General features: G+C 36.6%; 1 protein-coding gene across 1 annotated transcript in view; it reads right to left on the bottom strand.

Moving 5' to 3' along the window:
• Nucleotides 1-21,343, bottom strand: part of Mgat4c (MGAT4 family member C) — a 708,988-nt gene that overhangs the window by 58,473 nt on the left and 629,172 nt on the right. The gene's annotated exons all lie outside the window — the stretch shown is intronic.

The following is a 21,343-nucleotide window of genomic DNA, read 5'->3' as shown; positions in this document are numbered from 1 at the left end:
TGGATCTTACAGGAAGAAAAATGGGTTAAACTGACTTTGCCTCACTGTCAAGAAAAACCTATAGTCAGGGATATATCTAATTCCCAGAGCTTTCATCATTAATATTTTATGAGTCTCAGTGATCTGTCCTATCTACAAGAAAAATTTATCTTTCATTTGTGCAAGCGGCATCTGCCAAGTAATAGATTCCATCTCTATAAGCCAGTGGTGAAATGCAAACCACAGCAAAGGTACGGCGAAGCAAAGAGTTCACTTTATTTCTTTTTACTGGAGTCTCGCTGCACTTTACTGCAGTTGCAAAGTCAGCCAAGCAAAGTAAAAGATCTTTGGGGAACAATGAAGAGAGTTCCTTCCCAACTTTCATCAGTCTATATGTGTGAATGTCTACTGTTGTTTCAAATGACTTTTAAAAGATATGAGTAGTTCTATGTCCATTTTTTAAAATAAAGCTTACAAGGAGCCATAGTCACTAGAATATTATTTCATTGTATTTTGTAAGTAAATCTACTAGATCAGTCGTAAACATTCCATTCACTGTAGGGTAGATAGATGAATAAAATGTAAATTAAAGATCATCAAGCATTTCCAATTGAAACATACTGTTTTGTTCTTTGATTGAGCAGGGTTTAGCTTCTCATTATTTGAAGTAGGGTTTTCTGCACAGGTTTATCTGTGACACTAGCCTAAATTCTTTGTATTAGTATATAGAAATGCCAAATAAGAGAGGGTTCCAATACCCAACTTCTTTAAAACTAGAAACCGTGAAGCTCCATTGATCCTAAGAGGGATTTCTTATATAAAATCTCAAAAGCATAGAGAACAAAATCAAAAATAATATAAATTGAGTTAGGTCAAATATAAAGTCTTCTGTACAACAAAGTTCCCAATCAATGAGATAAAAACAAAAGTCGATAACAGAGAATGTTTCCAGACAATTTATCCTCAGCAGCATGAAAGAAATTAATCTAATTAAAATATAAATTAAAAAGTCATGCCTAGGCATTTCTCTAAGAAAACACACAAATTATCAATAGACATATAGAGAAATACTCAACATCACTGATAATTAGAGAAATTCAGATTAAATCTATTATAAAATATTACATCTCATCAACTTGGAAATGATAAAATGGTCACATAAAATGATAAAATGATATGTTAGAGAAGATGTAGAGGAAAGTGAATCCTAGTATAATGTGGGTAATGTCACTAGTATAACTGCTAAGGAGAACATTATGGAGGGTCCTAACAATTTGAAAATACGGTGAGCAAATGATTCAATAGTTCTAATAAACATTTACAATTTCAAAAAATTAGTTGAGGGACATCTGGGTTGTTCCCAGCTTCTGGCTGAACATAGTGGAGTATGCATCACTGGGGTATGGTGGAGCTTCTTTGGGTATATGGCCAGGAGTGGTATAGATGATTCTTCAGGTAGAACAATTTCCAATTTTCTGATGTCCCACATCCAAAGAATAGATACAGAAAATGTGGTTCATTTACACAGTGGAATATAATTCAGCTAATAAAAGCAAGGACATCATGAATTTTGCAGGTAAATGGATGAAACTAAAAAGTAACATCCTGAGTGAGGTAAACCAGACCCAATGGGATATGTATGGTATTTACTCACTGAGAGGTGGATATTAGCCAAAAAATACAGAGTACTTTACAGTAAACTCTACAGACACAAAGAAGATAAACAAGAAGGAAGGCCCAAAGGAGGATTAAATTCAACTTAGAAGGGAGAACAAAATAGTCATGGGAGGTAAAAGGAGGGAGGGACCTGTGTGGGAAAAGGGAGGGGGGAATAGGTGGCAGGATCCTGTATGGGAGAGAGACAGGAGAGAGACCCACTGGGCCAAGAGAATCAATGGAAATATGCAGCTACCAGGCAAGGGTGTGAGGGAAATCTCTAGGAAGTCTGAGATATCTGGGATGGGGGAGGCTCCCAGGACTCAATTCAGGCGACCTTAATCAAAATACCTAACAGTGGAGACATGGAACCTGAAGAGACCACCTTCAGTAGGCAGACAGGACCCTCAGTGAATGGTCAAATTTGGGATCCATTCCATGGGCAGGCATGAATCGCTGACACTTTTATTGATATTATGTGGCAGGAGCTGTCCTCTGAGAGGCTCTACACAGCAGCTGACTGAGACCTATACAGATACCCACAGTCAAGCATTGGACAGAGGATGGGGATCCTTATTGAAGAGTTTTGGGAAGGATTGAAGGAACTGAAAAGGGTTGCAACCCTACATGAAGACCAACAGTGTCAACTCACCTAGACCTCCAGGAACTCCCAGAGACTGGATCACCAACCAAAGATCATACATGGGCTGGTCTAAGACCCCAGGCACATATGTAGCAGAAGGCTGCCTTGTTTGGCCTCAGTGAGAGAGGAGGTGATTAATCCTTAATGCCCTTGGGTAGAGGGATACCTGGAAGGGAAAGTCTCAGAGGTGAAGGGGATGGAAGATGTGGGGAAAGAAGAACTCTGAGAGGGGAGACCATAAGGGGTGGCAGCATTTAGGATGTTAATAAATAACATAATTAATGAAAGAATGAGTACACTGAAGAGATATTTCCCATCCCATATTCATTGGCACATTATTAAAAATAACCCAGAGAGTCATCCTACATATTTATCTATGAATGGATGGGTAAAGGGATGGTAAAGGTAAGATCTCTATCCAACCACCATGCTTGGAAGTCACCCTTGAATGAAAAGAGAAAATAGTTTTATTTCTCAAATGGTGAGTGTAATGATTTCATTTGTATGAGGCATCCAGAAAAAGCAAAGTTATCAGGAAGTGACATGGGGTTGTTCAATAGGGGAGATGCTCAGCAAATGATGCAAGATATTAGCTGGACTTGAGGGATAATTTTAAGAGATTTATTATATGGCAGGTTCGCCACAGCTACAAAAACTTCCTGTACTCTGAAGAGAATAAAATCATAAGCATTTTAGATTTTAGTTAATACATGCATTATTTAGGTTCATGTAGCCATTCCACATTATATATATATATATATATATATATATATATATATATATATATACCTAAAATGTTATGATTTATAAAACTGGATTCTTTTAAATAATTAGCTGATAAAAATTTAACAACATCAGTAACAAAAGGTCAGATTAACCCTGGGTGTTATTCTTCTGGGTCTAAATAATCCACAGAATGAACTAGAGTCAGAGAAATATGTGAGTAGTTCCTGCATGTAGATGGACATTTGTCTGGAGAAATGGACTGAGTTCGGTAGGTATCAGAGGAAGCAGTGAGCAAGTGGGTCTTCATTTTGGTAGGATATGATGGTTGCTATCTTGTTCATTCTTATCATTATTGCAGTCCAGTTGCAAGTATTGCAACAAGTTACCTTTGAACTAAGTGTGAAGATTCATCAAGAACATCCAATAAATAAGAAAGGGGATGTTTAGGGAGTGGGAAAATCCCTGTCTGGCAGTAATCCTGAGTGAACATATGTTTTAACATGGGTGTGAATATGGCCTGACAAGGACTCTACCATCATTGAGTTTTGCTCATGAGGAATTAGCAAAGCTGTTATGCATACTGGCCATGCCCATGAAGAGTGACGGAAAAAGCTTTCAAAGCATTCCTTGAAAGTTCATGTTTATGAATGATTCATCAGTGTGTTTAATTACTTGCAAGTGTGGTTTCATCCCCTGGGTATATACAGACTCATACTGTTCACCAACAGAGACCCTCTACCCACACTAGCTAAACCCTTTCCCTTTACTGTATGTAACACATACTAAGGTTACAGGTTGCTATGGTAGTGGTCAGAGAAACCCTCCCATTCACAGCTTTCTTATTGTACCTGTGTGTGCCTCCTTTCTTCATTCCAGCACTGCACCTAGCAAGGGTTTGAGGACCCAAATTGTTCAGGACTCACCATAGCACAGAATTAGACATAAATGTGCTTTTGAAAGGGTATTTTCCTTCACTACAGGCCTTAGAATTTGAAACTGCATGCATGTAAGTGTGCTTGCATGTGCGCATGCATACACACACACACACACACACACACACTACCTTGTTTCTTTACTGTCAGTATTCTCACTTCATTGTTAAGTATTTGGAATTATTTAATACATTTCTTACCTACCTGGAAGAAAAAAAGACTATGTTTATTTAGGCTTAAAATTGTATCCCTACTGTTTATTCACTGTTGACAAGAGGTAGGCATGCATTAGTTGCTTTTCAAAGACTTACATTTTTTCATTTTTTTTTAAAATCTGTGCCTACTAGCATGCTCTGATATGATAACCATTACTAATGTCTAGGGTAGGAGTGGTTCTTCATTCAAAGTATAGCTACTGTTTTGACACTTATAGAAAGTATTAATTTAGAAATCGCCTGCTACTAAAATATCTTCTGTGCTATGATTAATGTTTTGGCCTCACAGAGCCAACTCTTTGGAAGAATATGCATAAAAATAATGCAAACCCATGGTCTACTAAACGTAAGGATACAGATTCACTGTGCCTGTACTATATATGTAGGCAGAGAATCTTACTAGATATACTTGGAGAATGACACAGCTTAGCATTAATTGCGAGAGCTACACCTGCCTGTAAGAATCAGCTGAACATTCCTCTAACACAGATGTATGTAATATTTGTAGTAAAACTACACAGGATTCTTATGAATGGGGGGAGTCAAAATTCACTATGTATGCCAATGTGACACGATCATATTCTTGTGAGCATATTTCTTTGCTCAGATTCGCCATGGCAATTAGGAGTCTTCAAACTTTGGCATTGGCCTGAATTTGGAAGAAAAGAATAACACCTTGATTATTCTTTGTGACCTGACAGCATTCATTGTGACAGTCAAACGCTCCTTACCCTCGCGATCAACTTTTGGCAGCTTTTGCTCCCTGCATTTAGTGGCATCTAGCCACTAAGCAATGCTTCTGTTTACACAAAACTCACCTTTCTTTTCCTTCCAGTCTCTCCTTCTTCTATTAGGTTACTGAACCCTGTGGCTCCACTGACCAAATAATATTCTAAAAGACAATCCTAGTGAAATTGTTTTTGATGTAGAGCTCATTGGGTTTTCACTGTCTCAAAAATCAGACCACATAAATTCTCCCATTCTCTATTTGATTTAACAGGTTTCTCAGAGATACAGTCTATTCTAATTGACCTTTCTGCAACAGCAGCCTCCATGATCAACTGCTATTTTTCAAATGCAGTTAGTATACTTCAAGATTCAGAGCCCTTTAACCTATAATCTGTTTTCCTGGATAAAATGCTGATCATCTGTCATCTCTTCAAGAATATCTAGGACTCCTCAAGGATTGTTTAAATCCCTTTTTAGGTTTAAAGTTAGAGCACTCCGTTCATGTTCCTGTAAATCTTTGAGTCTGTTTTTCCCATTTCTATAGCTTTAGGATCTGATGCTTCAGACTTGAATCTTTTTGTGTGTTTAGAATAAAGTAGATATACAAAGATTGCTTCCTACATAACCAAAAGATGGATTAATATACCACTTTCTCACTAATTGAACATTTCAGGACAAACAAACTTGAATTCTGCATATTGCTATTTGAAAAACTAGTTTTGATTTGGATGTTCTTTATGAATCTTTTTTTTAAAGATTTATTTATTTATTATATGTAAGTACACTGTAGCTGTAGCTGTCTTCAGACACTCTAGAAGAGGGAGTCAGATCTCGTTACGGATGGTTGTGAGCCACCATGTGGTTGCTGGGATTTGAACTCCTGACCTTCGGAAGAGCAGTCGGGTGCTCTTACCCACTGAGCCATCTCACCATCCCTCTTGATGAATCTTAAGTGATGAACATTACACAGATAATCTGAGAAATTTTATATTTACGTTGATTCACTTCTTTATCTAGATATCAAATAAACATTTGCTTAGATGAATTTTAAATGAGAAACAAAAATACATATGACATTTTCTTTAATTAGCACATTAAATGTTTCTGTGGTGATACTTTCAGTTATTAATAAGTTTGTGAATTCTATGTTTCTTAGCTAGGGTTTTACTGCTGTGGACAGACCATGACCGAGGCAACTCTTAGAAGGACAACATTTAATTGGGGCAGGCTTACAGATTCAGAGGTTCAGTCCATTATTATGAAAGTGGGAACAGGCAGAGATGGTGCAGTAGAAGCTCAGAGTTCTATATCTTTATCTGAAGGCAGATAGCAGAATACTGGTCTCCAGGCAGGTAGGATGAGAATCTTTAAGCCCATGTTCACATTGGCATATCTACTCCAACAGGGCCACACTTTCTAATAGTGCCACTTTTTGGGCTAAGCACATACAAACCATTGTACTATGTTATCGAGAAATTTGTAACATTCCTTTCTAACTTGTAATAGATATACCTGCTACCATAAATTTTATAGAAAGACACAATAGAGCTACATGATGAGTTTCTAGATGCCAATTTCTATTTGTTTCAGTAGTTTGTATAAACTATATGAATTTCTCCAACAATATATGAAAATAGTTTAGAATGTGTCATAAAATATTCAAGGTCCTCTCATAGCCTCTCTCAGAAAAATAATAATAATAATCATCAAAATAATAATAAACTACATGGTATAATTTTAGACCAGAACTTCCTAATCTGTGGGTCATGATCCCTTCAAGTCAAATATGAGATTTTCTTCATATCAGATATTTTCCTTGTAATTCATAACAGTAGAAAAATTACAGTTATAAAGTAGCAGCGAAACAATTTTGTGGTTGGGAGTCCCCAAAGCATAAGGAACTCTATTAATGGATTGTAGCATTAGGAAGATTGAGAACCACCACTACAAACATATTTCTTCTAGTCCTTACTCAGTGTTAGTAAAGCTTTCCTTCAATTGGCCTTTAAAGTTTGTAGTTATTTAAACCTGAAAAATATCTAAAATAATGTTGTCATTGATTTGTAGGAAAGTCTTACAAGGAATGCACAGTGATGTTTGATATTGTTCTTATCTTTTATATTAGAAAAAGGATAAAAATGTTTCATAATTTCCCCAAGGAAACATATATAACACATCTTTTCAGTATGAATTGAAATTAACTAATGAAACATAATGTATAGACATGCCACACTAGATTTTTTTTTATATATTCTTCCTATGTGCACTGTAAAAGAAAAACATAAGTCAATTCAAAAGCAAAATGTGCTCATCAGCTAATTTAACAGATTATTAATTCCTTAGGTATAAACTAGGCTATTTCAACCTTTGTTTCAACTTTCTTTAATTTCCAAATTTATTAAAGCATGGTCTATTGTTTTTAGAAAACATTTAAAGGTTATCCACATTATTTGGACAATGGGGAAGGAATAAATTGAGATTTATCTTGATTTCACACTTAAGAACACAGCTCAGTCCACATGACACTGCCTTTTCTTCCCTGGGACTAGCTAATGCCTTTGTAGTGCTCACCATAACTCCTTTCTCACCAACTCTTCTTGTGATTCGTATACTTGCTTATACTCCACAGTTTATTCCTTTTGTTTTTATAAGGGAAGGGAATGACTACTATCTTGAGGAACTAGGGTGATATCAATGCCTACAATGGTTTGAGGCCCACCTGTCTATAAAATGAGTAGCACTGCAAGCTCATCTCTGTTAGAAGTCCGATCCATGTAAGGACAGGAAGCTGCTAATGGAAACAAGGGATGTTACCTAGAATAAATACATGAATAATGCAAGCAATGAAAGACTGAATACAATGCAATTTTTGTTCCTATTTCTTAGACCTGGAGAAGAAACAAAAAAGTGACTACCTAGCATGGATAGTTAATTATAATATAAAAGGAACAAAATTTCTGAAGGAAGTGGAGTCTTCTCAGGTATAACAGACTTGTGTATAACCTAAGGCTTCCAAGAATTTCATTTTCTAGGGCAAAAATAAGCTGTACAGACTGGCCTTTTCGAAATTGCCAGTTCAGTGAAGGAAAATAGATTTTTCTTTTCTTTTATTGTGTCATTTATTCAGTACCATGGAGGTTTTTGTTTATTTAAATCAATTAAGATTTGCAGAAACAAATTGCAATCTTTCAGAGGCTTATAAATCATTTGGAGACAAGTTAAAAATCTATCAGATTTTACTAATAGGAAATGTTGTTACTAGTGATGAAGTTGGCAGTTTGATCATTTTAAAATGCAATATATACTGTATATTGCATCTGGGTGGGGATTATAAAGTAACAATAACTAACTGGTTTATCATTAAGTAATAAATGACTTTAATTATAAGATCCTGTCTTAAAACCTTTAATATGATCAAAGCTTGAATGGAGCAAAGTGCAACCACCTAATTCATAGGTATTAAACTAAGAGAGAATGAAATACAAAATGATTTACACAATGGATTAGAAATAACACTCTGATTGTAAAATTCAGCCCAAGATAATTTCTTCTTTCATGAACCAGCTGTAGGAACTTCATTTGAGGCTCACTCTAAGATTTCTGCTGCATGGCCTTCACTTGTATTGAAAGGTTATTAATCTTTAAAAATTAGACTGATTCTCCTCTTTCCTGCCTCACGTACTTTGCCTCTTTGTCCAGACTTGCAGGGATGAGTGTAGTTGACATCAACTTTTTCTGGAATCTCCTCAAATTTGTGTCTTTGAGTTTCTGGAGACTCACAAAAGGAAACATGGCTTTATGATGTATCTGTTATATCCTTAAGCATTCTTTAATTAAGTTTATTATCATCAAATACTTTTTTTTCTTTTAAAGGAAGGCATTTCAACTCCGAAGTATAAAAAGTAAAGTCAAAGCTGGTACAACCTAGATAACTCCTTGAAAACTTCACTGAGTGGCAATGCTAATTCTATTAGTAACTTGGTTAATAATGGCATTCCAAACCAGAAAATCAAGTGTTTATGGAAACATCAGATTTTTCATTATGTACTTTTAAAAATCTTAATAATAGAAATAACTCCAGTCTTATATATGGGATGGTACAAAGGAATACTATCTTTTGGAGCATGGTATTAACTAAGCAAATGAAACAACTAAAGTTTTTCCTTTCTCAATACACCTTTATATATTATTTCATTCTGTGAGATCAATGAGAGCAATTACAGTATAGACTTTACATTCAATTCATCTGGAAGCTATAATGATCTATCCCTACAAAATACATGAATTCTTTACACACAGTTGACTAAAATACAGTCTGTGTCCAAGCTACTGTGATTTCTCATTCAAAATAAAAATACACTGTAGCTCATCAATATACTTTTACTTTCACAAACTTCTTCACTTGTGCAATCTATTCTAAAATAACTACCTTCAGTTATTTCATTTAAAAGACTGTCTTGTAATCAAGTTTCTCAATGTAAAGTGTAATCATGTTTTCTTGTTTCCTTTAAAGCCCATTTCTATGCTATAAAAAGGCTTTCTTGTTCTGAGCCTTTCTTTGGTTTCTTCCCTATCTGCCTCCAGCTGCAGCCATCCATTCTTTCTTGATATTCGTTGAACAATCATCAGAACTTTGTAAGAGATATTTTCCCTTCCCTTCTTCTCTCCTTTACTTTTCATCTCTCCCTCTGTTTTAGTTAGGGTTTTACTGCTGTGAACAGACACCATGACCAAGGCTACTCTTAGAAGGACAACATTGAATTGGGGCTGGCTTACAGGTTCAGAGAATCAGTCCATTATCATCAAGGCAGGAGTATCCAGAAAGTTATGGTGCAGACAGAGCTGAGAGTTCTATGTCTTCATATGGAGGCTGCTAGCAGAATACTCACTTCCAGGCAGCTAGGACTACTCTAATAAAACCCATGCCTACAGTGACATACCTACTCCAACAAGGCTACACCTCCTAATAATGCCACTCCTTAGGTCAAGCATGTACAAACCATCACATCATACCTTCCTTTCTCACTTCTTCCTTGCCTTCCTCTCTTAGTCTCTATTTTTGTCTTCCTTTCTCTCTCTCTGTTTCTCTGTCTCTCTCCTTCCTTACTTACTTTTACTGTTGTATTTTGGCATCAATTAATTGGTAATTTTTCAAAGTTAGAAGAATGAACTCATCTTCTGTAATGGAAAAGCAGTACTTGATGTTGTAGTGATTTGCATGAATTACTTTAAACTGTACTAATCAACTCCAGCTTTTAACAATAACGTGTCTTTCATTATGGATTTAAAAAAAACTCATTTTGGTTACTATACAAAATAAGCAACATTTTTTTTCCTTTTCTTTTTCTTTAAAGTAGATTATTTTTAAAGTAGATCCTTTGACTCACAAAGTATATCACAATTATGGCTTCCTTTCCCTGTATTCCTAGGAATTCCTTCTAACCACCCCTCCCATTAAGATTCACACTTTTTCTGTGTCTCATTAGAAAAGGATAGGCTTCTAGGAGGTAATAATAAAATATAACAAAAGTAAAATAAAATGACATAAAAATTATCACATTGAAGTTGGACAGAAAAACCAATACAAAAATAAAAGAGCCCAAAAAAGGCACAAAAATCAGATACCCACTCACTCATACACTTAAGAATCCCATAAGAGCACTAAACTTGATTCAATGATATATACCCAGAGGACTTCATGCAGAACGTTGCAGGTTTGGTGCATGCTGCATCAGTTTCTAAGTTCATATGATTTACAGAAACTTATTTTCTTGGTATCCACCTATCTCTCTGGCTTTATACTTTTCCTGCCACCTTTTCCACAGGGTTCCCTGAGCTCTGAGGAGAGGGATTTAATGGAGACTTCCAAATTAAAGATGAGTGTTCTAAAATCTCTCACTCTCTGGTTAATGTCTGGCTATAGGTCTCTGTAATTGTTCCCACATGCTATATCATATTCTCCTATGATGGTTGAAAAAGGAACTAGTTTTTAAGCATGGCAGAAAATAATTAGGATCCATTTCATCACAATTTTTAATTAATTGAATAATTAATTAATTAAATTTAGAGCAATATTATTTAGTTCTGCCCTAGATCTGTTGGATAACTAGTTTATGGTTATTGGTCACCCAAGAAGTGTTGGGCATCAGTTCCATCTTGTGGCCTGAGCTTAAAGTCAATTAGTGATTTTTTTTAATGTCCAGAATCATTGTTCCACCATTGCTATAGCATATCTTGAAGGCAGAACAATACTGTAAATGAAAACACTTATGGCTGAATTCATATTTATGTTTCTCTTTTGGGAGCAAGCAGAGTACTTTCTTGTCCCAAAGACATTAGCATTTAGAGGTGAAGGTTCTATGCAGGCACCGGCTTGATTTCTCCATGTTCAATGAGTTGTACAGTTGTTATCTTGAGCAATGGGGCCTTGCCTTACCAGTTTATGGAGAGCAACTTGTATTATGTGGTCAAATGATCTCTTTGGCCCATAAGTCAATTATGTGTAACTCAGTCCTAGTACTGGAAGTTTTGTTTGGTGACAAGTGATGGCCAGATGGATCTGTCTTCTACACTATTTGGCAGTTGCACTTAGGTCAACTGCATACATGTCTATAACTTAGGAAGTTTCTAGTGTATTTGGTTTCCATATTTCCTTTAAGTTTAAGTAGATCTTGCCATGGACCCTCCATCGACTACACTTGACTTGATCTTCCTATTCTAGGCCATTCATCTATATGAGATAGTTCCTTAATAGACCAAAATGTTCCCTCTAGTCCCTTATTTTAACTGACTTTTGGTGATTCTATCGATTATGTCTTGATTATTATTGAAGTTAATATCCATATAAAAGTGAATGAATACTACACTCTTCTTTTCAAATCTGTGATACTTCACCCAGGATAATTTTTTTTTCTTTTTTTAGTTCCATCCATTCACCTGGCAATTTCATGTCATTATTTTAATGGCTAAGTAATACTCCATTGTGTATATATACAACAATTTTTTATCCATTCCTCTTTTAAGTGACATCTAGGCTGTTTCCAGTTTTGAGCTATTATAAGTAGAGCAACAATAAACATGGTCAAAAACATGTCCTTGTTGTGTGATGAAACATCCTATGCCTGTGTACCAAAAGTGGTACAGCTAGATTTTGAAGAAAATATTCTTCCATCTCCCTGAGTAACCCCCACACTCTTTTTTTTTAAATTAAGTATTTATTTAATTTACATTTCCAGGGCTATCCCAAAGTACCCCCCCACCCTTCCCCACCCACTCCCACTTCTTGGCCCTGGCGTTCCCCTGTACTGAGGCATATAAAGTTTGCACAACCAATGGGCCTCTCTTTCCACTGATGGCTGGCTAGGCCATCTTCTGATACATATGCAGCTAGAGAGATGAGCTCCGGGGTACTGGTTAGTTCATATTGTTGTTCCACCTATAGGGTTGCAGATCCCCCCAGCTCCTTAGGTACTTTCTCTAGCTCCTCTGTTGGGGGCCCTGTGGTCCACCCAATAACTGACTGTGAGCATCCACTTCTGTGTTTGCTAGGTCCCGGCATAGCCTCACAAGAGACAGCTATATCGGTGTCCTTTTAGCAAAATCTTGCTAATGTATGCAATGGTGTCAGCGTTTGGAGGCTGATTGTGGGATGGATCCCTGGGTGCGGTAGTCTGTAGATGGTCCATCCTTTCGTCTCAGCTCCAAACTTTGTCTCTGTAACTCCTTTCATGGGTGTTTTGTTCCCATTTCTAAGAAGGGGCACAGTGTCCACACTTTGGTCTTCGTTCTTCTTGAGTTTCATGCGTTTCGCAAATTGTATCTTGTATCTTGGGTATTCTAAGTTTCTCTTTTCCACTCCTAAGAGTAGTGTATGTGTGTTTCCCTTACTGCACATCCTTGCCAGCATAAACTGTCACTTTTTTTTTTTGTCGATCGTACCCATTCTGACAACTGTAACATGAAATCTCAAACTAGTTTTGATTTGAATTCCCCTGATAGGTTAAAGTGAACATTTCAGTGTATCTCAGCGCTTTAGGTTTCCTCTATTGAAAATGTTCTGTGTAGAACTTCAATTCATTTTAAATTAGGTTACTTTTTGTTATCTAGTTTCTTAAGTTCTTTATACATTTTGGATATTAGCCCTCTATGGAGTTGATTACAAAGAAAAAAAAATCTTTCCAGTTCTGTAGGTTACTGCGCTGTCTGGTGGTTTTTGTTTTGCTTTGTTTCTTGTTTTTCAGAAGCTTCTCATTTTCATGAGGTGTCCTTTATTCATTGCTGAGCTTATTGACTCTAATAATGGTATTTTCTGCTCAGGAAATCTTTTTCTGAGTCAATGGATTCAAGGATATTCTTTATTTTCTCTTCTGTCGGGATCAGTGTATCTGAATTTGTGTTGATATTTTGCTTCATTTGGAGTTGGGTTTTGTGCTTGGTTATAAGTATCAATTAATTTGGATTGTTCTTGCAGTCATCCATTTTGACCAGCACTATTTGTATTTTATTCCAGTTTGTATTTCTGGTCGCTTTATTAAAATTCAGCTGTTTATAGATGTGTATAATTATGTGTGGGTCTTCAGTTTGATTCTATTGATCAATCTGTTTGTTTTTATAACTATAACTTTGTAATACAACTTAAAATTGGGCATAGTGATATATCTTGCAGTTCTTTTATTGTTCAAGATTGTTTTAGCTCTTCTGGGATATTTGTGTTTTCATCAATAGTTTAGAATTGTCATTTTAAGGTCTGTGAAAAACTGTGTTAGAATTTGATGGTGACTCCACTGGATCATTAAATTCTTACAATGGCCATTTTTACTATGTTAATCTTACCAATCCATGAGCATGGGAGTTCTTTCTATCTTCTGATATGTTCTTCAATTTCTTACATCAATGATTTGAAGTTTTTATGATTCAGGTTTTTCAATTGCTTGAGTAGAGTTACCAAGATAGTTTTTATTATTTGAGGCAATTGTGTAAGGAACTTCCCTGAGTTTTCCTCTCAGTCTGTTTGTCCTGTCTACATTTGAAGTGCTGCTGATTTTTTTGAAGTAATTTTGTATCCAGCTACTTAAGTGTTTATCAACAGTAGCGATTTCCTGGTGACATTTTTCAGTCACGCATGTAACAAAATTTTCATATTAAAAAAATCAGATACAACACTTAAGCATTTGGAAAAAGGTAATTTCTATTTCAAATACTGGAGAAAATGCTTGAAGGATCACTCTACTGGCTTGTGTTTCTATCTTGTTGCTTAGATACAGCAGAGAATACAAAAATATTATCATTCACTTTGAGAATCATGGATTAATTTGGCAATAAAACATGGCAACCAGACTTTTCCTGTTTGTTGAAATATTCATTGTTGTGAAAATGACATGTATACTTTATGCAAAATTAGTAGATAAGGAGAAAAATAAGTCTTATTTATGGAGTAAAGATATATTCAAATTAATATGATTCCTTAATAAGTTATTTTCCTAGTGTATATAAAAAAGCAATGTATTAAATTACTTAAGTCTTATAATATGCTTATGTTTATCATCATAAAATATTTTTAAAAATAATTTATATAATAATCAGGGTGATAAATAGTGTATTTAATAACACATTTTTCTTAGCATTTAAATTATGTACTATGCTAGAAAAGAGATATTATTAAAGGTAAATAAGATTCAGGTAAATAAAATACGTGAATAGAAATCATTTCTCTGTAATCAAAGTTAGCCGAGGATTAGGTGCTTGCCTGTAGCCCTTTTACAATACACTGGAGAAAGCACGTGCAGTAATTCTGAGAAAGCAACCACAGTGAAAGAGAAGAAAAAGAAATGCAGATAATGTATGCAGAAACCTGCCCTGTCAACATATCAGTGTGAGGCAAGAATAATGATTTAATTTTCTCTGCCTTTATTTACTGCTATTAGGACTTTGGCGGACAATGAAAAGAAGTGTAATCAAAATGATTTTAGTTTGAAAGTCTGTGATACATAGGAGAAACAAACGTTTATTAGATTGAAATTAGGTAACTAATTTTAGTCTCATGTTTTCCACATTTTCTTTTAATAATCCATTTTGACATTGTTTTTAGTTCCTGTCCACTTGAACACACAGGAGTTGTGAAAGCATTTACAAGAGTTGTGCAAGAAGAAACTATAAAAAATTTCAGCATGGAGAGGGGAGGTGCACACAGAGTCACAGCCCCAGCAGTAAAACTGTTGGCAATTGGTAACTGCTCTGAGTGGGTGGGAAAATGTCTCCTAAGAGTGCAGCCCCTCGTATGTCAACCTTACTGCAATAGAATGAGACACATTCAAGAATATACAGAATGCAGATTGGACACAATGGATTATAAAATGAACACAATGTTGGCAGGAGTTGGAGCCTGCATTGTGTATAAAATGAAAAGTCATTGTAGGGCATTTTCAGTGAATTACTAAACCACAAGCAATCTAAGATTCAGTGAAATCTTCATCAAATTTTATTCCAACATATTTCTATAGACCTTGAAAGAGTAATTCTCAAAAAAAAAAAAAAAACTAGGATAGCCAATGTAATTCTGAACAATAAAAGAACTTCAGCAGCAATCACCATCCCTGACCTCAAGCTACACTACAGAGCAATAGTGATTAAAAAAAAAAATACTTCAATGTATTGGTACAGAAATAGACACATAGCACAATGGAATCAAATCAAAGACAAAGACATAAACTCGCACACCCATGGAGGCTTGACTTTTCTCGATAAAGTAGGCAAAACAATACAATGGGAAAAAAAAGAAAGCATCTTCAACAAATGATGCTGGTCTAACTAGCTGTCTAGTTGTAGAAGAATGAAAATAGACACATATCTATCACCCTGCACAAAAATCAAGTCCAAGTGGCACAGAAACCTCAACAAACTGGACACACTACATCAAATTAAAGAGAATGTGAAGGAACTTCCTTGGACTCATTGGTTCATGATACAAATTCTTGAACTCTAATAGCTAAGGTACTTCAAACAACAAAGAATAAATGGGACCTCATGACACTGAGAGGCTTTTTACAAGGCTAAGGACACCATCAATGAGATAAAAAAAAATCATCCTATAGAATGGGATAAGATCTCCAAAAACCCTGTATCTGACAGGAGACTAATATCCAAAATACACAAAGAACTCAAGAAATTAGGCAACAACAAATCAAACAACCCAATTAAAAATGCTATACAGAGCTAGACAGTGTTTCAGATGAATCCTGCAATTCTCAGAGGACCATAAAATGGCCAAGAAGGACTTAAGAGGAACAACACTATGAACTAGCCAGTACCCCAGAGCTCCCTGGGACTAAATCAAAGAAAATGCATGGTAGGACTCATGTCTCTAGCTGCATATGTAGCAGAGGATGTCCTAGTTGGTCATCAATAGGAGGAGAGACCCTTGGTCCTGTGAAGGTTCTATGCCCCACTATAGGGAAATGTGAGGGCCAGGAATTGGAGTGGGTGGGTTGGGGAGCAGGGGGAGGAGGGAGAAGATAGAGGATTTTCAGAGGGGAAACTAGGAAAGGAGATAACATTTAAAATGTAAATAAAGAAAATATCTAATAAAAATTAAGAAAATAAAGATTAATGTTCAATATCAGTAGTCATCAGGGTCATCTCAAAACAACTCTGAGTTTCTTCCTCAGAATCGCTATGATCGAATCTCAAGTGATAATACATGCTGGCGAGGATGTGGAGAAAGGGAATACTCCTCCACTGATGGTGAGGGTGTAAACTTTACCACCACTTGGGAAATCAATTTGGTGCTTCCTCAGAGAATTGGGAATATTCTACCTTGAGACCCAGCTATATCCCTTGTGGATGTATACCCATAGATTATACCACAGGAACACTTGCTCAAATGTATTCATAGAAGCTTTATTTTTAATAGCCAGACACTGCAAACAACCTAGATGTCCCTCAATTGAAGAATCGACAAAGAAAATGTGATATATCTACGCAATAGTATAATGCACAGCTATTAAAAACAAAGAAATGAAATTTGCAGGCAAATGAATGGAACTTGTAAATATCATCTGAGTGAATTAAGGCAGACTGAGGTAGACAGATATGATATATACTCACTTATAGTTGGATATTTGTCATAATGTGCCAGATAACTATGCTACAATCTGCCTTCTTAAAGAAACTAGGTTATAAGGAGAGTCCAAGAGAGCATGTGTGAATCTCACAGTAGGGAAAACAAAATAGTCATTAGAGGTGAATGGAGAGAGTGAACTGGTAGAAGAGAGGGTAAGGATGGGTATGAAGAAGACTGTGTGTTGTCAGGCATGGGGACTGGAGAGGGTTGAGAGAATTCAAATTTGTGGGTAGTAGCTGGAGACTACAGAGCAGGTAGGCTGCTTGGAGTCTGTGTTTCCCCTATCTGAGATTCCTACCAGTGTGGCATTGACAGACTGAAGTGGCCATCTCCCGTAGACAGGCAGGTCTTCCAGAGAAAGGAGGGAACATCAGCCTACCTATAAAACCTTCATCCAAATATTTGCCCTGCATAAAAGATGTGAAGGGATAAAAATGTAGCAGGGACTGAGTGAAAGACCAATCAAACTTTGGCCCAACTTTAGACCTATCCCATGATAGAGAACCAACCCCTCACACTGTTAATGCTCTATGCCTGATTCTGAGAAGCTTGAACCAGCAGCAGATGGAAACAGATGCAGAGACCATAGCCAGATGTAGAGCCTAGGAAGCCTTATGGAAGAGCATGGTGCAGAATTAAGAGAGTAGGAAGGGTCAAGAATACCACAAGAAGACCTACATTGTCAACTCATTGGAGACCATGGGGACTCACAGAAACTGAACACCAAATCAAAGACCATACAGAGGTTGGACCTAGTGCCGCCCACATTTGTAGCAGATATTCAGCTTGGTCTTCATGTGGGTTCCCTAACAATTGCAGAGGGGACGAGGGGCTGTCTCTGACTTTGTTGCTTGTCATTGGATCTCCTTCCCTTAACTTGACTGCTTGGTTGGACTCAGTGGGAGAGGAGGTATTAGATATCCTAGGATGTGGTTGTACCCAAAGGGCAATTCTCAGTCTCTGAGGAGATGGGGTAAGGGGTGAGGAATTTTTAAGTGTGGGACTGGGACAAGAGGATGGGAGGCCTGTGATTGGGATGTAATGAATAAAACATTAAATTATGAAAAAAGATAGAAATTTACAGTAGGCATAACATCCACAGGAACACAAAGAGACTGGCAGTATGAACAGGGACTGTACAGGTCTGGAGCTAAAGTGGTCACAACAGTGAAAGTAGATGTGAACACAAGTTCCCATTTGGCAGTAACCAGGCATCATATACAGGGAACAGCTTATGAGTGCTTCACTGATCAGACTCTACTGTGACAAAGGCCCATGGAGACCCCATGGATTCAACTAAGGCCTACAGAAAGCCCTTCCCACTTGGCGAAGACAAAGGGTAAATTTGGTGGCCTCTATGCTTATTACCTAGTGTGTACTACAAAGTCTCCTCGCTTTTGCTATGCTCTCTATAGCAATATAATTAGTTTCACTTTGTCTGTCATGGGAAAGACTAGGATCACACAGGCTGAAAGCCCTGTGAGTGATTCTGTTTCTCACAATACTCTTTTGAGGGGTAAAACATCCCTCTCTTCGTTGTGACGCTTTCGATCCTCATTGGTGACCATTAATCCTAGATATTTTGGGACATGTAGTCATGTTCTTTGGGAAACACTGAGTAAGCCAATAGCAGTTGGGGAGAACAGTGGACCTTGCTTGCAAAATTGTTCTGAGGAAGCTATGTCTGCTCAACCGAGATTGAACATGGGGAAGCTATGACTGATTGTCTAAGTTAGGGTTTTACTGCTGTGAGCAGACACCATGACCAAGGCAAGTCTTATAAAGGACATTTAATTTGGGCTGGCTTACAGGTTCAGAGGTTCAGTCTGGTATCATCAGGGTGGGAATATGGCAGCATCCAGGCAGGCCTGGTACAGTAGGAGCTGAGAGTTCTACATCTTCATCTGAAGGCTGCTGGTGGAAGACTGATTTCCAGGCAGCTAGGGTGAGTTTTAAACCCACATCCGCAGTGACACACCTACTCCAACAAGGTCATATCTCCAAATAGTGCCACTCCCTGGGCCCTGCATATACAAACAATCACACTAATCAACAGAGATTTGGAAAATAGAGAAGTTATGTCTGATTAGTAGAGACTTAAAAAAGGTTCTAGAAAAGATGGTATCAAGGATTGATAGGTGCATATCAGGTAAGGTTGCTTGGTAGACTGAGTAATCTCTACCTGTAATTGAAAAAGTACTATGTCAGAGGGATGCTATTTGATGACTAGACTTATGCCCACAAATATTTAATTTCTCACCTTGCATAACTATGTAAACACATTTTATCAGCTGGGTATGTGCTTATGTCTACAGGAAATACCTGGCTAGACATTGGCTTGCTGTTACTGTGTTTTGTAGTGCAAATAAGGTTAGAAGTGCTTGATCCAGCTGGAGTCCAGTAGGAGGAAGGAAAGCATTAGTGGCATTTTGTAATGATGATACATTTATAATATTGATGTTATGATATACTTAAATAAAATAACCAACAATGTGACTGATGACAGATAAGCAGGATTGTGATTTTTATGAAGATAAATAGGTAGAGATTGAAAGTGATCAAGTGGTCCATGTCTTCACTTTCACAGATTCCCCTTCTGGATCTCAGAATATGAACCTTGCAGCTGCAGCTGCTCTCTGGCACCCACCCTTAACCCAGAGGCTAACTTGTGTTGATAATCACTTTCAAATGGAAAAAATAGTTTTCTCCAATGGGTTATCACTCTCAATAGGCTGCAAACCACTCTTAGCAGAAGGCAGGGTATATGTCTAATGTTAGATGGCCAGCAGAAAATGAACTCAGTGAAATTTTTGGACATTCTTCGACTTGGAATACTTTGTAAGGGCTTTGTTTTTGGTGGTTTCCAATTTTGTGGTTTTATGGGATTCTTGTATGGGATCATGCATGTCCCTGTGACTACTACATGTGTTTCTTTGCTTTTTTTGGCCATTGTTCTAGTCTGGTTTGTTTCTTCTTTTTTTAAACTTATTTTATTATTTTATATACCTGTTTGTTTTAAAAGAGAATAAGAAAGAGGGTGTGAATTTGGATGCAAGGATTGGTAGGAATGATCTGGGAAAAGCTGAGAAAGGGGAAACTATAATAAGAACATATGGAAAAATAAAAAGAAAACCTTTTTTCTATAGAAGAAAAGTAGAGAAAAACAAAATAAATTGACATAATAATATGGGCATAACTTGTGTGAGGTTGTAGGTGGTTAGTATTGGTACTAAAAAGCTAGAAAGGTTAGAGAATTGTGACTATAATGCATTATATTTATAAAATTTTCAAATATTACATTAAAATAGTGAAAATATAAAAATACAGACATTAAGTATGTATCGCCTCTCATATATTCACTGAGATAGTTTTTGTATACCATAATTAATTAAGACTGGAGTCATGACTAAGAGACTCTTTGGGCAAAGACAAAGGAAGCTACTTGTTACAAGTGGTATATGAAGTCTGGTAGCAGCATGTCTGACATTTTGCACTCCTGCCATGAATACACTATCCAAATAGATATGTTGCTCAGTTACTCAGTTTAAAAAGTAAACCTGAAAGATCATGCTGTTAAAGAGATTGAGGGGAAAAAGGGGGGAGGAGAGAATGTGTTCTAAATGAACCAGGACATCTCTCCTAAAACTTTGCTGAAATGTCCTAAAGCATGCACTTGCTGATTATGACAGACTGTAGGTCATGCCTCTTGGGATGTGGTCCAAAGGGGAAAAAATGAAATGCTTCCTTAAATCTTCATTAAAAAAACATCTTAAGTCATGAAGCTTCTGCATCACCAGAGAAAGGGGACATTTTCCAGCTCATTACAGCGTGTGAAATATACTGTCTAGGGCTCCAGTGGGAACTCTTAGCGGCAGAGTGATTCTGAATTGTTTCTTCAGGGGAAGTGTTTCTGTTGGAAACACTTTGTATCAGGGATTGACACTCTGAGAATTCTTTTTAAAAGGTGATACCATGTGGACCTTAACACACACACACACACACACACACAAACAACAAAAAACAATACAAAACAAACAAACATGAGAGTCCAAGACAGAAATCAAATCAGGATTCTTAATTCTGGAAAGAACATTAAATAGGTAGAAACTTAGATGGCTTCAGTTTCTTCATTTTCACAATGCAGGTTAAAGGTTCAATTGTTTCTAAGGTTTCTTTTTTCACTTTGAAAATTCCATTATTCTTTTCAGCATTGCTATGTGTCTTTGTATTCCCAGAAGGAGGATTTCTTTGACTAACAGGAAATAAAGTAAAAGTTTATACTGCAAAAGAAACTGGTAGACAACAACTCATTTGTCTTACTGTATTTCTTCAGAGACAATCTGAA

This window comes from Mus caroli, unplaced genomic scaffold (genome assembly GCF_978045245.1).
Source record: "Mus caroli unplaced genomic scaffold, Mus_caroli_1 scaffold_9, whole genome shotgun sequence".
NCBI lineage: Eukaryota > Metazoa > Chordata > Mammalia > Rodentia > Muridae > Mus > Mus caroli.
This window is presented reverse-complemented; position numbering and strand designations above follow the sequence as displayed.